The sequence below is a fragment of the Pristiophorus japonicus genome, unplaced genomic scaffold (genome assembly GCF_044704955.1).
Source record: "Pristiophorus japonicus isolate sPriJap1 unplaced genomic scaffold, sPriJap1.hap1 HAP1_SCAFFOLD_390, whole genome shotgun sequence".
NCBI lineage: Eukaryota > Metazoa > Chordata > Chondrichthyes > Pristiophoridae > Pristiophorus > Pristiophorus japonicus.
Window position 1 is genome coordinate 169493 of NW_027253761.1, and position 14936 is coordinate 184428.

Consider the following 14936-nt stretch of genomic DNA (forward strand, 5'->3'; position numbering starts at 1 on the left):
CCACTGCCCCTCACTGCCCCTCACTGCCCCACTGCCGCACTGCCCCTCACTGCCCCACTGCCCCTCACTGCCCTCACTGCCCCTCACTGCCTCACTGCCCCTCACTGCCCCACTGTCCCACTGCCCCTCCGCCCCTCACTGCCCCACTGCCCCTCACTGCCCCTCACTGCCTTCACTGCCCCACTGCCCCTCACTGCCCCACTGCCCCTCACTGCCCCACTGCCCCTCACTGCCCCTCACTGCCCCACTGCCCCTCACTGCCCCACTGCCCCTCATTGCCCCACTGCCCCTCACTGCATCACTGCCCCTCACTGCCTCACTGCCCCTCACTGCCCCACTGCCTCTCACTGCCCCTCACTGCCCTCACTGCCCCACTGCCCCTCACTGCCCCACTGCCCCTCACTGCCCCTCACTGCCCTCACTGCCCCACTGCCTCTCACTGCCCCACTGCCCCTCACTGCCCCTCACTGCCTCACTGCCCCTCACTGCCCCACTGCCCCTCACTGCCCCTCACTGCCCCACTGCCCCTCACTGCCCCACTGCCCCTCACTGCCCCTCACTGCCCTCACTGCCCCACTGCCCCTCACTGCCCCTCACTGCCCCACCGCCCCTCACTGCCCCTCACTGCCCCACTGCCCCTCACTGCCCCACTGCCCCTCACTGCCCTCACTGCCCCACTGCCCCTCACTGCCCCTCACTGCCCCACTGCCCCTCACTGCCCTCACTGCCCCACTGCCCCATTGCCCCTCACTGCCCCACTGCCCCTCACTGCCCCACTGCCCCTCACTGCCCCTCACTGCCCTCACTGCCCCACTGCCCCTCACTGCCCCACTGCCCCTCACTGCCCCTCACTGCCCCTCTGCCCCTCACTGCCCCACTGCCCCTCACTGCCCCCCACTGCCCCTCACTGCCCCTCACTGCCCTCACTGCCCCACTGCCCCTCACTGCCCCACTGCCCCTCACTGCCCCTCACTGCCCCACTGCCCCTCACTGCCCCTCACTGCCCCACTGCCCCTCACTGCCCCTCACTGCCCCACACTGCCCCACTGCCCCACACTGCCCCACTGCCCCACACTGCCTCTCACTGCCCCACACTGCCCCAGTGCCCCACACCGCCTCTCACTGCCCCTCACTGCCCACACTGCCCCACTGCCTCACTGCCCCTCACTGCCCCTCACTGCCCCACACTGCCCCACTGCCCCACACCGCCTCTCACTGCCCCTCACTGCCCCACACTGCCCCTCACTGCCCCACTGCCCCACACCGCCTCTCACTGCCCCACACTGCCCCTCACTGCCCCTCACTGCCCCTCATTGCCCCTCACTGCCCCTCACTGCCCCACAGCCCCACACTGCCTCTCACTGCCCCACACTGCCCCTCACTGCCCCTCACTGCCCCACTGCCCCACACCGCCTCTCACTGCCCCTCACTGCCCCACACTGCCCCACAACGCCTCTCACTGCCCCTCACTGCCCCACACTGCCCCACACCGCCTCTCACTGCCCCACACTGCCCCACACCACCCCTCACTGCCCCACAATGCCTCTCACTGCCTCTCACTGCCCCACACTGCCCCACTGCCCCTCACTGCCACACTGCCCCACACTGGCCCACACTGTCACACACTGCCCCACTGCCCCTCACTGCCCCTCACTGCCACACTGTCACACACTGCCCCACTGCCCCACACTGTCACACACTGCCCCACTGCCCCTCACTGCCCCTCACTGCCACACTGTCACACACTGCCCCACTGCCCCACACTGTCACACACTGCCCCACTGCCATTGATCCCCTGAAACTCCGAGTTCACAAACTGTCTCTGCTCGGCACGAGTTGGTCCTTAGCATTGGCAGATCAGCAGAATGCTAAACTGGACCCATTCCCTCTAATCGAGCTGCAGCAAGCGGCTGATTGCTCAGAGAGGCATCGCTCGGTATCAGACACGGTGTTCGTCTCAGGCGGCTGGGTGAACGAGGACCGAAACTTGGGTCAGAAGGCAGGGACAGTCAGGACCTCCAGATCAGATGGAGGGGAACCCAAATAATGATCAGGGCGGCTGAGGCTGTAATTCACCGCGGAAGGACATGTGGCTGAAATCCCCACGCTAACCACCGACAGCACAGTGTGCTGTCCTGTACCACACCAGCATTAACAGGCAGCGGAGACAGTAATACTGGCAGTCGGAGAGTGGCTCGCAGTGCCAGATCACTAAATCAGGTGATCAGTCTCTGGGAGAACAGGCTGTGACTACAATTCACAATTCATAGAATTACATCAGATATACGGCACAGAAACAGGCCATTCGGCCCAACCAGTCCAGGTCGTTTATGCTCCACTCGATCCTCCTCCTCCCGTCTTTCCTCATCATAACCCTCTATTCCCTTCTCCCCCATATACTTGTCTAGCCTCCCCTTAAATGCATCGATACTATTAGCTTCAACCACTCCCTGTGGTTGTGAGATGAATACGTGGCTTGAGCAGTGGTGCAGAAGGGAGGGATTCAAATTCCTGGGACATTGGAACTGGTTCTGGGGGAGGTGGGACCAGCACAAACCGGACAGTCTGCACCTGGGCAGGACCGGAACCAATGTCCTAGGGGGAGTGTTTGCTAGTGCTGTTGGGGAGGAGTTAAACTAATATGGCAGGGGAATGGGAACCAATGCAGGGAGACAGAGGGAAATAAAAAGGGGGCAGAAGCAAAAGGTAGGAAGGAGAAAAGCAAGAGTGGAGGGCAGAGAAATCAAGGGCAGAAACCAAAAAGGGCCACATTACAACATAATTCTAAAAAGACAAAGAATGTTAAAAAAAACAAGCCTGAAGGCTCTGAGTCTCAATGTGAGGAGCATTCATAATAAGGTGGATGAATTAACTGTGCAGATAGCTGTTAACGGATATGATGTGATTGGGATTACGGAGACATGGCTCCAGGGTGAGCAAGGCTGGGAACTCAAAATCCAGGGGTATTCAATATTCAGGAAGGAGAGACAGGAAGGATAAGGAGGTAGGGTAGCATTACTGGTTAAAGAGGAGATTAACGCAATAGTAAGGAAGGACATTAGCGTGGATGTTGTGGAATCTATATGGGTAGAGCTGCGAAACACCAAAGGGCAGAAAACGTTAGTGGGAGTTGTGTACAGATCACCAAACAGCAGTAGGGAGGTTGGGGATGGCATCAAACAGGAAATTAGGGATGTGTGCAATAAAGGTACAGCAGTTATCATAGGTGACTTTAATCTATATATTGATTGGGCTAACCAAACTGGTAGTAATACGGTGGAAGAGGATTTCCTGGAGTGTATAAGGGATGGTTTTCTCGAAGGGCCGAATGGCCTACTCCTGCACCTATTTTCTATGTTTCTATGTTTCTATGTTTCCACATTCGCACCACTCTCTGGGTAAAGAGACTTCTTCTGAATTCCGTTGGATTTCTTGGTGACTATCTTATATTGATGGCCTCTAGTTATGCTCTTTCCCACAAGTGGAAACACTCTCTCTGTATCCACTCTATCAAAACTGTCATGTAAGTATGCTTGGGTTTACTAGCCACCAGGTGGCACCACTGTTGGAGGTCATTGGGCTGTGTGCACGTGTGTGCAGCCCAGGTATAGAAGGCAAGCCATCACGTAATGTAATCACTTTGGGCCCTAATAAAGCAGAGCCAGGTTTGTACCTGTGTTAGTTTACAGTATTCAGTCTATTGAGTTATTACATACATAACATTTGGCGACAAGGTAACTTAAAACCTTCACCTGCAAAAATGAGCAATTGGAATTCTGGAGAGATTTGTGGAGGGAGAGGACTGGGCAGATTTTGTAGCTCGCCTGGACCAGTACTTCGTGACCAACAAAATGGAGGAACCCACTGACGCAGTTAGGCACAGGGTGATCTTCCTCGCGATCCGAAAATTTATGGACTCATAAAGAATCTTCTCTCGCCTGCAAGTCCAATAGACAAGGACAATGAGGAGTTGTGTGCTCTGGTATGTGACCTTCTCAAACCAGAAGAAAGCATCATCACGTCACGATATCGATTCTACAAGCACGTTCGTTCTGAGGGCCATTGCCGATCTAAGACGTCTAGCTGGACCGTGTAAGTTCGAAAACACGTTGGGAGACATGCTGCGGGACTTCTTTGCAATCGGCATCAACCACGAGGTGATCCTTGTAAGCTACTGGCCACGGAGACACTGGACTTGAGCAAGGCCATCACAGTTGCCCAGACATGCATGATGACGGACAAAAACTTAAAGCAGATATCATCGAAAAATCGGAACTCGACAAGTACTGTAAACAAGATTGCATATGTGAAACCTGTGGCTGCCCAAAGTCCGCCAATGGGAATGAATCCGATTTCACCGTGTTGACGTTGTGGGGGAAATCATCGGCCTCATCAGTGTGGGTTTAAGCAGTACATTTGTAAAGGCTGTTCGCGACTGCATGTGTCCGCAACTGAGCAAGCGTGCTGCGACACACCACATGGAGGATGATGATCAGTATAACGCGGATCTGGATATGCAATCCGAGATACCAGAGGAGGAAATGTATGGACTGTATTTGTTCCGAACAAAGAGCCAACCGATAATGATTAATGTGAAACTTAACGGTGTGCTGATACCGATGGAATTGGACGCGGGTGCAAGTCAATCAATAATGAGCCAGAGAACATTTGACAAGCTGTGGGATACTAAGGCTGTGAGGCCTAAGCTGAGTCCAGTCAATACCAAGTTGCATATGTACACTAAAGAACTCATAACGATGATTGGCAGTGCAGTAGTCAAGTTGTCATATGATGGTGAGGTTCACGATTTACCATTATGGATTGTTCCAGGCAATGGTCCAACGCTGTTCAGTAGGAATTGGCTAGAAAAAATCAAATGGAATTGGAACGATTATCAAAACGTTGTCATCGGAGGATGATATTCCATGTGCTCAAGTGCTGAGCAAGTTCCCCTCACTGTTTGAACCAGGCATCAGCAATTTCACAGGAGCCAAGATGCAGATCCACGTGGACTCAGATGCAAGACCTGTCCATCATAAAGCTCGGGCAGTTCTGTACATGATGAGGGAGAAGGTCGAAATCGAACTGGACAGACTCCAGTGTGAAGGGGTCATATCACCGGTCGAAGTTAACGAATGGGCCAGCCCCATTGTTCCTGTGTTGAAGAATGATGGCACTGTCAGGATTTGTGGAGACTACAAGGTTACGATCAACCGAGTTTCGAAACAGGATCAATACCCATTACCGAAGGCTGATGACCTGTTTGCAACGCTAGCCGGGGGGGGAAGTCGTTCACTAAACTGGATCTGACGTCGGCCTACATGACATAGGAGCTGGTCGAGACGTCGAAGAAACTTACGTGCATCAACACTCATAAAGGACTGTTTATCTACAACAGATGTCCTTTCGGAATTCGCTCAGCTGCATCCACATTTCAGAGGAACATGGAGAGTCTACTGAAGTCCGTCCCTAGAACCGTCGTGTTCCAAGATGACATCCTGGTCGCAGGTCGTGACACCGCCGAACATCTGAACAACCTGGAAGAGGTTCTACATCGTCTGCATAAAGTGGGACTCAGACTGAAACGTTCGAAGTGTGTCTTCATGGCACCGGAAGTCGAATTCCTGGGGAGGAAAATTGCTGCTGACGGCATCAGGTCTACAGACTCGAAAACCAAGGCCATCAAAAATGCACCCAAGCCTCAGAATGTGACGGAGCTGCCTTCGTTCCTTGGTCTATGTGATGTCTGTAAGTGCTGTAAGCTTGTAATGCTTGTAGCTCCATACTGTGGATGTGGACGTATTGTGTACCGCAGCTGCAGAGTTATAATAAACAGACAGACAGCTTCTGGTAGCTTCCGGACAGAGAGCCTGCCATCTTAAGAAGCTGTGTGTGTGTGCTCTGTGAAGACATCATAGTTGGCGACTGAGGATGGAGATTTTTCGGATGTTTAAAGCTTAAATTTTGTCGGTGAAGGATTCAGCCAGCCGACAGAAGACTTTGGAAGTTTCTGTCTTTGAAAAAAAAGCTACAAAATCCGAGGTAAACCACAGCACAGCTAGAGATTAAACATGGCAGGTGTAATCGGATATTTAGGTGAATATAGACATGACTGGGAACGTTTTAAAGTGTATGTGGATCGGCTAGGAATGTATTTCACTGCAAATAACATAATCGAAGTTCCAGACAATGCAGTCCAGAACCGGGCTGTGTTGGAACATAAGAAAGCGATCTTCTTAACAGTGGCGGGTCCGGCATTGTACGAAACCCTTGTAAATCTGCTTGTGCCTGACGAGCCAAAGGACACAACGCTTAAAGAGATTTTAATGAAGCTGGAGCAGCACTATAACCCCAAACCGTTAGAAATGACTGAAAGCTATCATTTCGGGATTCAGAATCAAAAGATTGATGAAGGTATCAATGATTATATCATAGCATTTAAAAAACTATCGATGTAATTTTGGAAACTTTCAAAACCGAGCATTACAGGATTGTTTTGTTTGTGGGGTGAAAAATTATGCGATCAGAAGGAAGTTATTGATGACGGATAACTTGACTTTTGAGATTGCTTGTCAGACAGCAAGGTCGATGAGCATGGCCGAACAATATTCCCGAGAATTAAATAATAATTACAGTCGTCAGTCAACCGAGGTAAATCACCTGCAGGTTCAAAGTAAAAGACGGACATGGGCGAAAGTCTCAGAAACTGGAAATTCTAACAGAGCGTCGAAGTCGTGCTATAGGTGCCTGGGACAACACATTGCTCAAAGTTGTCCATACGTGAAGGCAGAGTGTTTCTTCTGCAGAAAGACTGGGCATCTTGCGAAGACATGCCGACTGAAGTGTAAACCAGTTTTCAAAGCTATGAGTCCAGCGTTCAAAGCTATGAGCAGAAATCCCAAGAGATTACATAGCATGGAAGAACAACAACAGGACGAGGAGATGTTAGAGTTACACGTCATCAGGAGCACGAGGTTAACGGACAGTGATTCGGAAAGCATCAAAATCCGCATAGATGTTGCGGGATTCAGGATACCAATGGAAATTGATACGGGCGCCTCCGTGAGTGTAGTACCGGAGTCACTGTACCGCGACAAATTGCGTGATTTCCAACTGGAGAAATCCAAGATAGAGCTGCGAGGCTACTCGGGAGAGAAAATTCCTGTGGTAGGCCGTATCACCGTACCGGTGCAAGATAAAGATCAATTTCAGAACTTACCTCTAATAGTAGTGAAAGGAGACAAGACTGCCTTACTAGGAAGAAATTGGTTGAGCTCACTGAAGCTGGATTGGAGGAAGATTTTCTGTGTGGAAGCGAGATTTTCATCAACGGATGAGGTTATCAAGCACTATCCGAAGGTGTTCTGCGAAATGAGCAGTCCGATCCAAGGCTTCAAGGCGAGTGTCAGGGTACAGAAGGACGCTAGATCAGTTTATTACAAGCCACGTTCTGTACCATATGCACTCAAGGAGAAAGTTGAGCAAAAACTCAAAAGACTAGAGACTGAGAACATTATTTGTAAGATAGATCGATGTAATTGGGCTACACCCATTGTTGTTGTACCTAAGTCCGATGGTAAAGTAAGATTGTGTGGTGATTATAAAGTAACCGTAAACCAGGTTCTAGAGGGTAATGTTCCCAATACGTTGCCGAATATAGAAGATTTGTTCACAACACTGACAGGTGGTCAGATCTTCTCAAAACTGGACCTTACGAATGCCTACTTACAGCTTGAACTCGATGAGGAGTCCAAGTCATGATTGACTATAAACACTCATCTCGGCCTATATCAATTTAATAGGCTACCGTTTGGAGTGTCTTCCACCCCTGCCATATTCCAAGGGGTGATGAACCAGATTTTGCAAGGTATTGAAGGGGTAGTATGTTATTTGGATGACATACTAATTTCAGCATCAAACAGGCAAATTCATAATAACATTTTGAATGAAGTCCTCAAACGGCTAGAGAAGCACAGAGTACGAGTGGCTGCTCGTAAGTGTGAGTTATTTAAAAACTCAGTGGAGTTCTTAGGGTACAGAGTAGACAAAGATGGTTTACATCCGACCAAGGGAAAGCTGGATGCAATTAGAAATGCACCCACTCCCAGGAATGTCACTGAACTTCGTTCATTCTTGGGTCTTTTGAAATATTGGCTACCGTATTACATCCACTGAATGAACTTTTGAAAAAACAGGTCCATTGGAAGTGGTCAAAAGAATGCGATACAGCATTCAAGGAGTGTAAAAGCAAATTGGTAGAGAGCACCATGTTAGTTCACTATGATTTATCTAAGGAGATTAAACTAGCATGTGATGCCTCTCCGTATAGAGTTGGGGCAGTGATCTCTCATGTATCACATAGTGAGGAGGAGAGACCAATTGCTTTTGCTTCACGCACTCTCAGTGTCAGTGAGAGAAATTATGCGCAAATTGAAAGGGAAGCTTTGGCATTAATTTTTGGGGTCAAGAAGTTTCACAAATACTTGTATGGTCGTAAGTTTACCATCGTTACGGACCATAAGCCCCTAACAGCAATCCTCCATCCAAAGTCCCCAGTTTCAACATTAGCTGCAGTCCGAATGCAGAGATGGGCTTTGACTTTGTCAGCATATACATATGATATTGAATACAGGCGATCAGCTGACCACAGTAATGCTGATGCAATGTCTAGATTGCCTTCCCCATCACAAGTTACACCCGATAGGGAAGAAGTGTTTTATTTTTCATACATTGATGAACTGCCAGTCACAGCTGAAGAGATTGGTAAAGCAACCAAACGTGATCCAGTGATGTCAAAGGTGTATGAGTATATTGCAAATGGATGGCCAAACCAGGTAACAGACAAAGATACACATCCATTCTTCATTCGTAGGAATGAATTATCAGTAGATAAAGATTGTATCATGTGGGGTGCAAGAGTGGTTATACCAAATAAATTCAGGTCCAAATTATTAGGAGATCTCTATGACCAGCAGCTGGGAATGTGCTTGACCAAGAGTTTTGCACACAGTTATTTGTGGTGGCCAGGTCTTGATAAAGATATAGAGTACATTGTGAGTCAGTGAACGACATGTCAATCAGTAAGCAAGCAACCACCATCAGTACCATTACAGTCATGGAAATGGCCTTCCAGGGTGTGGCAAAGGCTACATATTGATTTTGCTGAGTTAGATGGATAACAATTGTTCATTGTGATTGATAGCCATTCAAAGTGGGTTAAGGTGTTTCCAATGTGGAAAATAACAACAAGTAAAACATTGGACATTTTACGAAAATTATTTTCTGCATTTGGCCTCCCTGAAGAAATTGTTTCGGATAATGGACCACATCAGAAAAATTTGCACAATTCACAAGCAAAAATGGTGTGAAGCATACCAAGGTTCCACCATACCATACTGCTTCGAATGGTGCAGCAGAGCGCACTGTACAAATTGTAAAACGTGCCCTCATAAAACAAATGTTAGATCCAAATCCAAGGAAACGACAGTTGTCATTGGATCACAAATTGGCTAATTTTTTGATTACATATTGAAATACTCCTCATACAACTACTGGTAGAACGCCAGCGGAGTTGTTTCTCAAACGACAGCCACGAACCAGATTCTCATTGTTAAAGCCAAATTTGGCACAGTCTGTAGAAGAGATATAAATTAGACAAAAAGAGAATCATGATAAAGGGAGACTAAAAGAGAGAAGCATGAAATTAAGCCAGAAGGTGAGAGTGAAGAACCATCACCATAAATGGTTCAAGTGGTTACCCGGAAGAGTGGTGAAGATATGTGGTCCTCGCACCTATTTGGTAAAGATGTTTGATAATGGACAAGTTAGGTTTGTCGATATTGATCATATTTTACCCACAGACACGGAAGGAGTTGAAGGTGGGAATGATTCAATTATTTCTGACTCATCAGTAGTTTTGATACACCAGTAGCAAATCCTAAATCCAATGTACTGGAAACAAATCCAGGAGAGAATCAGAATGAAAGTCTGAGTCCAAGTCAGGGAAACAAAGAGCCTGAAGTTAGAGGGAGTTCAAATGAAAATCAAGGAAATTCTGTGGAGGTAAATGTTCCTCAGGATGAGCCTCAAATGAGTGTGAAATCGACACCATGTTTGGAATGTTCTGTTCGAGAGCGAAGGTATCCTCTTCGAAACAGAAAACAAGTCGTAAAGTTAAATTTGTAAATATGTGTAAAAATGAAGTTATTTATGATGTTGTTATGATGGGTTTTTCATTAAGGATGGAGAAGTGTGATGTCTGTAAGTGCTGTAAGCTTGTAATGCTTGTAGCTCCATACTGTGGATGTGGACGTTTATTTTAGCTGCAGAGTTAAAATAAACAGACAGACAGCTTCCGGTAGCTTCCAGACAGAGAGCCTGCCATCTTAAGAGCTGTGTGTGTGTGTGCTCTGTGAAGACATCACAGTCTACTCAACTACTTCGGTAACTTCCTACCTAGATTGAGCACTTCATTAGAACCACTGCACATGCTGCTAAGTAAAGGCGACAACTGGGTGTGGGGTGCATCTCAAGATAGAGCTTTTGAGAAAGCCACTAATCTGCTTTGCTCTAACAAGCTGCTGGTACATCATGATCCGTGCAAGCATCTAGTATTGGCCTGTGATGCATTGTCATATGGGGCTGGTTGTGTGCTCCAACAAGTTAATGAGTCAGGCAAACTACAACCTGTTGTGTATGCTTCTAAAAGTTTGTCAAAGGCGGAAAGAACCTACAGCATGGTAGAAAAAGAAGCATTAGCCTGTGTGTATGGGGTTAAAAAGATGCATCAGTACCTGTTTGGACTTCGGTTTGAACTGGAAACAGATCACAAGCCACTCATTTCATTGTTTTCGGAAAACAAAGGTATAAATACCAACGCATCGTCCCGCATCCAGAGGTGGGCGCTGACATTATCTGCCTATGATTATGTCATTCGCTATCGACCTGGCACCGAGAATTGTGCCGATGCACTGAGCCATCTGCCGTTGCCCACACCGGAGATGGAAATGCCACAACCTGCAGACCTACTGTTAGTCATGGATGCTTTTGAAAGTGAAGGAACCCCTGTCACGGCTCAACAAGTTAAGACCTGGACCAGCCAGGACCTGATATTATTGGTTGTGAAACATTGTGGTGCTTGGTCTGCCATACCCAAGCAAATGGGTGATGAGACCAAAGCTTACAACCGTTGTAAAGATGAACTATCCATTCAGTCAGATTGTTTACTGTGGGATAATCGTGTTGTTATGCCAAAGAAAGGCAGAGAGAAATTTGTACATGATCTACATAGCACTCATCCCAGTATTGTCATGATGAAAGCCATTGCCAGGTCTCATGTATGGTGGCCTGGAATTGACTCTGATCTGGAATCATGTGTGCAGCAGTGCAACACTTGCATGCAGCTAAGTAAAGCACCAGTGGAATCGCCGCTGAGTCTGTGATCATGGCCATCTAAACCATGGTCCAGGATCCACATCGACTTTGCAGGTCCCTTCCTGGGAAAGATGTTTTTAGTTGTGGTGAATGCATATTCCAAGTGGATAGAGTGTATAATCATGTCATCCAGTACATCCATCGCTACCACTGAGAGCCTTCATGTCATGTTTGCCACTCATGGTCTGCCCGACATCGTTGTAAGCGACAACGGACCTTGCTTCACTATTCTGGAGTTTCAAGAGTTCATGAAATTCAATGGTATCAAACATGTGAGGTCAGCACCATTCAAACCCGCATCCAATGGTCAAGCAGAGCGTGCGGTCCAAACCATCAAACAGAGTATGAAATGTGTAACTCAAGGTTCACTGCAGACTCGCTTGTCATGCATATTGCTTACTTACAGGACAAGACCCCACATGCTTACCGGGGTCCCCCTGCTGAACTATTGATGAAGAGAGGTCTCAAGACCAAGCTCTCTCTTGTCCACCCTGACTTGAACGATCATGTTGAATACAGACGTCAAAGTCAGCAGTGGTTTCATGATCGTGCTGCTATGTCACGCAACATTTCTGTTAACGATCCTGGGTATGTACTGAATTATGGTCAAGATCCAAAGTGGATCGCCAGTACTGTTACGGCCAAGGAGGGTAACAGAGTGTTTATCGTCAAGCTCAAGAATGGGAAAACATGCAGGAAACATGTTGATCAGAAAAAGCTGCGGCACACAGATGAACCGGAACAGTCTGAGGAAGACACAATCAGTGACCAACCAACCTACCCTCAGTCATCAGAGGACTCCGCTGTCAGCAATGGATCTGGACTTTCAATCCCTGACGTGGTCATTGCCACTCCCATCAGATCGGCCCCAGCCCCCAGTCATAACAGACTCAGAGCGCTCGCCCAAGGCTGGAGTTGAACTGAGACGATCAACTCAGGAGCGGAAAGCCCCGGACCATCTCAATTTGTAAAAAGACTGTTACTAATATTTTAAAGGAGGGTATTGTCATGTGTGTATGCTTGGGGTTACTAGCCACCAGGTGGAGCCACTGTCGGAGGTCATTGGGCTGTACGCACGTGTGTGTGGCCCAGGTATAAAAGGCAAGCCATCATGTAATGTAATCACTCTGGGCCCTAATAAAGCAGAGCCAGTGTTAGTTTACAGTATTCAGTCTATCGAGTTGTTACATACAAAACAAAAACCTTTCATAATCTTAAAGACCTCAATTAGGTCACCCCTCAGCCTTCTTTTTGCAAGACAAAAGAGACCCAGCCAAATCATCCTTTCCCGATATGTATAACCTCGCATTTCTGGTCTCATCCTTGTAAATCTTCTCTGCACCCTCTCCAATGCCTCTATATCCTTTTTATAATGTGGTAAACAGAACTGTACGCAGGAGTCCAAGTATGGTCTCACCAAGGTTCGATACAGGTTTAGTATAACTTCCCTACTTTTCAATTCTATACCTCTATAAATAAACCCTCGTGCTTGGTTTGCTTTTTTATGGCCTTGCTAACCTGTGTCGCAACCTTCAGTGATTTGTGTATTTGTATCTGAGATCCCTTTGTTCCTCTACCCCACCCAGACTCACTCCCTCCAAGTAATACGTGACCTCCCTATTCCTCCTACTGGAATGTAATACCTCACATTTATCTGTGTTGAACTTCAATTGCCAATTGAATTTTAATTCAACAATACCTTGCATTTATTGAGCGATTTTAATGCAGAAAAACGTCCTACAGTGCTTCAGACGGAACCAGAAAGCAAGTCCACACTCAGTCCAGCTCTCCGAAACAGCAAGGGCTGAGGCAAAGCACTGAGACCGTGCCAAGCCCCAGGACCTGCCCTCTCACATTCCCAGTGCAACGGCACACAGTGCCCTCAAACCAACCACTTAGAACTCTGTATGTAAAACTGTCATTTCCGACTCCTCATCGAAATGTTGCCCATGCAGCGACATCATCCGAAAACTCAATGTCAGGTTCCACATGTACGCTGATGATGCCCAGCTCTCCCTCAGCATCACCTCTCTCCACTCTTCTACGCGCTCGGAACTGTCACACTGCTGGTCCGACATCCAGCACAAATTTCCTCCAATTCACACCGAGTCCCGCTCACCCATCACCCCCTGTGCTCACTGCCCCGTGTCCTAACTCGCACCGAGTCCCACTCACCCATCACACCCTGTGCTCACTGCCCCGTGTCCTAACTCGCACCGAGTCCCGTTCACCCATCACCCCTTGTACTCGCTGACCCACATTGGCTCCCGGTCTGGCAACACCTCGATTTTAAAATTCTCATCGTGGTTTCCAAATCCCTCTATTTGCCTCCTCGCCCCCGCCACCCCCACCTCCCTATCTCTGTAACCTCCTCCAGCCCCTACACCCCTCCCTATCTCTGTAACCCACTCCAGCCCTACACCCCACCCTATCTCTGTAACCTCCTCCAGCCCCTACACCACTCCCTATCTCTGTAACCTCCTCCAGCCCTACACCCCTCCCTATTTCTGTAACCCCCTCCAGCCCCTACACCCCTCCCTATCTCTGTAACCCACTCCAGCCCTACACCCCACCCTATCTCTGTAACCTCCTCCAGCCCCTACACCCCTCCCTATCTCTGTAACCTCCTCCAGCCCTACACCCCTCCCTATTTCTGTAACCCCCTCCAGCCCCTACACCCCTCCCTATCTCTGTAACCCCCTCCAGCCCCTACACCCCTCCCTATCTCTGTAACCCACTCCAGCCCTACACCCCTCCCTATCTCTCTAACCTCCTCCAGCCCTACACTCCTCCCTAGTTCTGTAACCTCCTCCAGCCCCTACACCTCTCCCTATCTCTGTAACCTCCTCCAGCCCCTACACCGCTCCCTATCTCTGTAACCCCCTCCAGCCCCTACACCCCTCCCTATCTCTGTAACCCCCTCCAGCCCCTACACCCCTCCCTATCTCTGTAACCCACTCCAGCCCTACACCCCTCCCTATCTCTCTAACCTCCTCCAGCCCTACACTCCTCCCTAGTTCTGTAACCTCCTCCAGCCCCTACACCTCTCCCTATCTCTGTAACCTCCTCCAGCCCCTACACCGCTCCCTATCTCTGTAACCTCCTCCAGCCCTACACCCCTCCCTATCTCTCTAACCTCCTCCAGCCCTACACTCCTCCCTAGTTCTGTAACCTCCTCCAGCCCCTACACCGCTCCCTATCTCTGTAACCTCCTCCAGCCCCTACACCCCTCCCTATCTCTGTAACCTCCTCCAGCCCGACAAATCTCCAAGATCTCTGCACTGCTCCAATTCTTGCCTCTTGTACATCCTGATTCCCATGGCGGCTGTGCCTTCAGCTGCCTGGGCCCCAAGCTCAAATTCCCTCCCTCAACCTCTCCACGCCTCTCTCCTCCTTTAAGTCGCTCCTTAAAACCGACCTCTTTGAGCAAGCTTTTGGTCACCTGCCCTAATAGCTCCCTATGTGACACGGTGTCACATTGTGTTTGATGAACGTTTCTGTGA

The 14936-nt window shown here is 48.8% G+C and overlaps 1 protein-coding gene across 3 annotated transcripts in view; it reads right to left on the reverse strand.

Annotated features, from left to right (window-relative positions):
* LOC139250562 (retinoic acid receptor RXR-alpha) overlaps positions 1-14936 on the reverse strand; it is a 235323-nt gene that overhangs the window by 43821 nt on the left and 176566 nt on the right. The gene's annotated exons all lie outside the window — the stretch shown is intronic.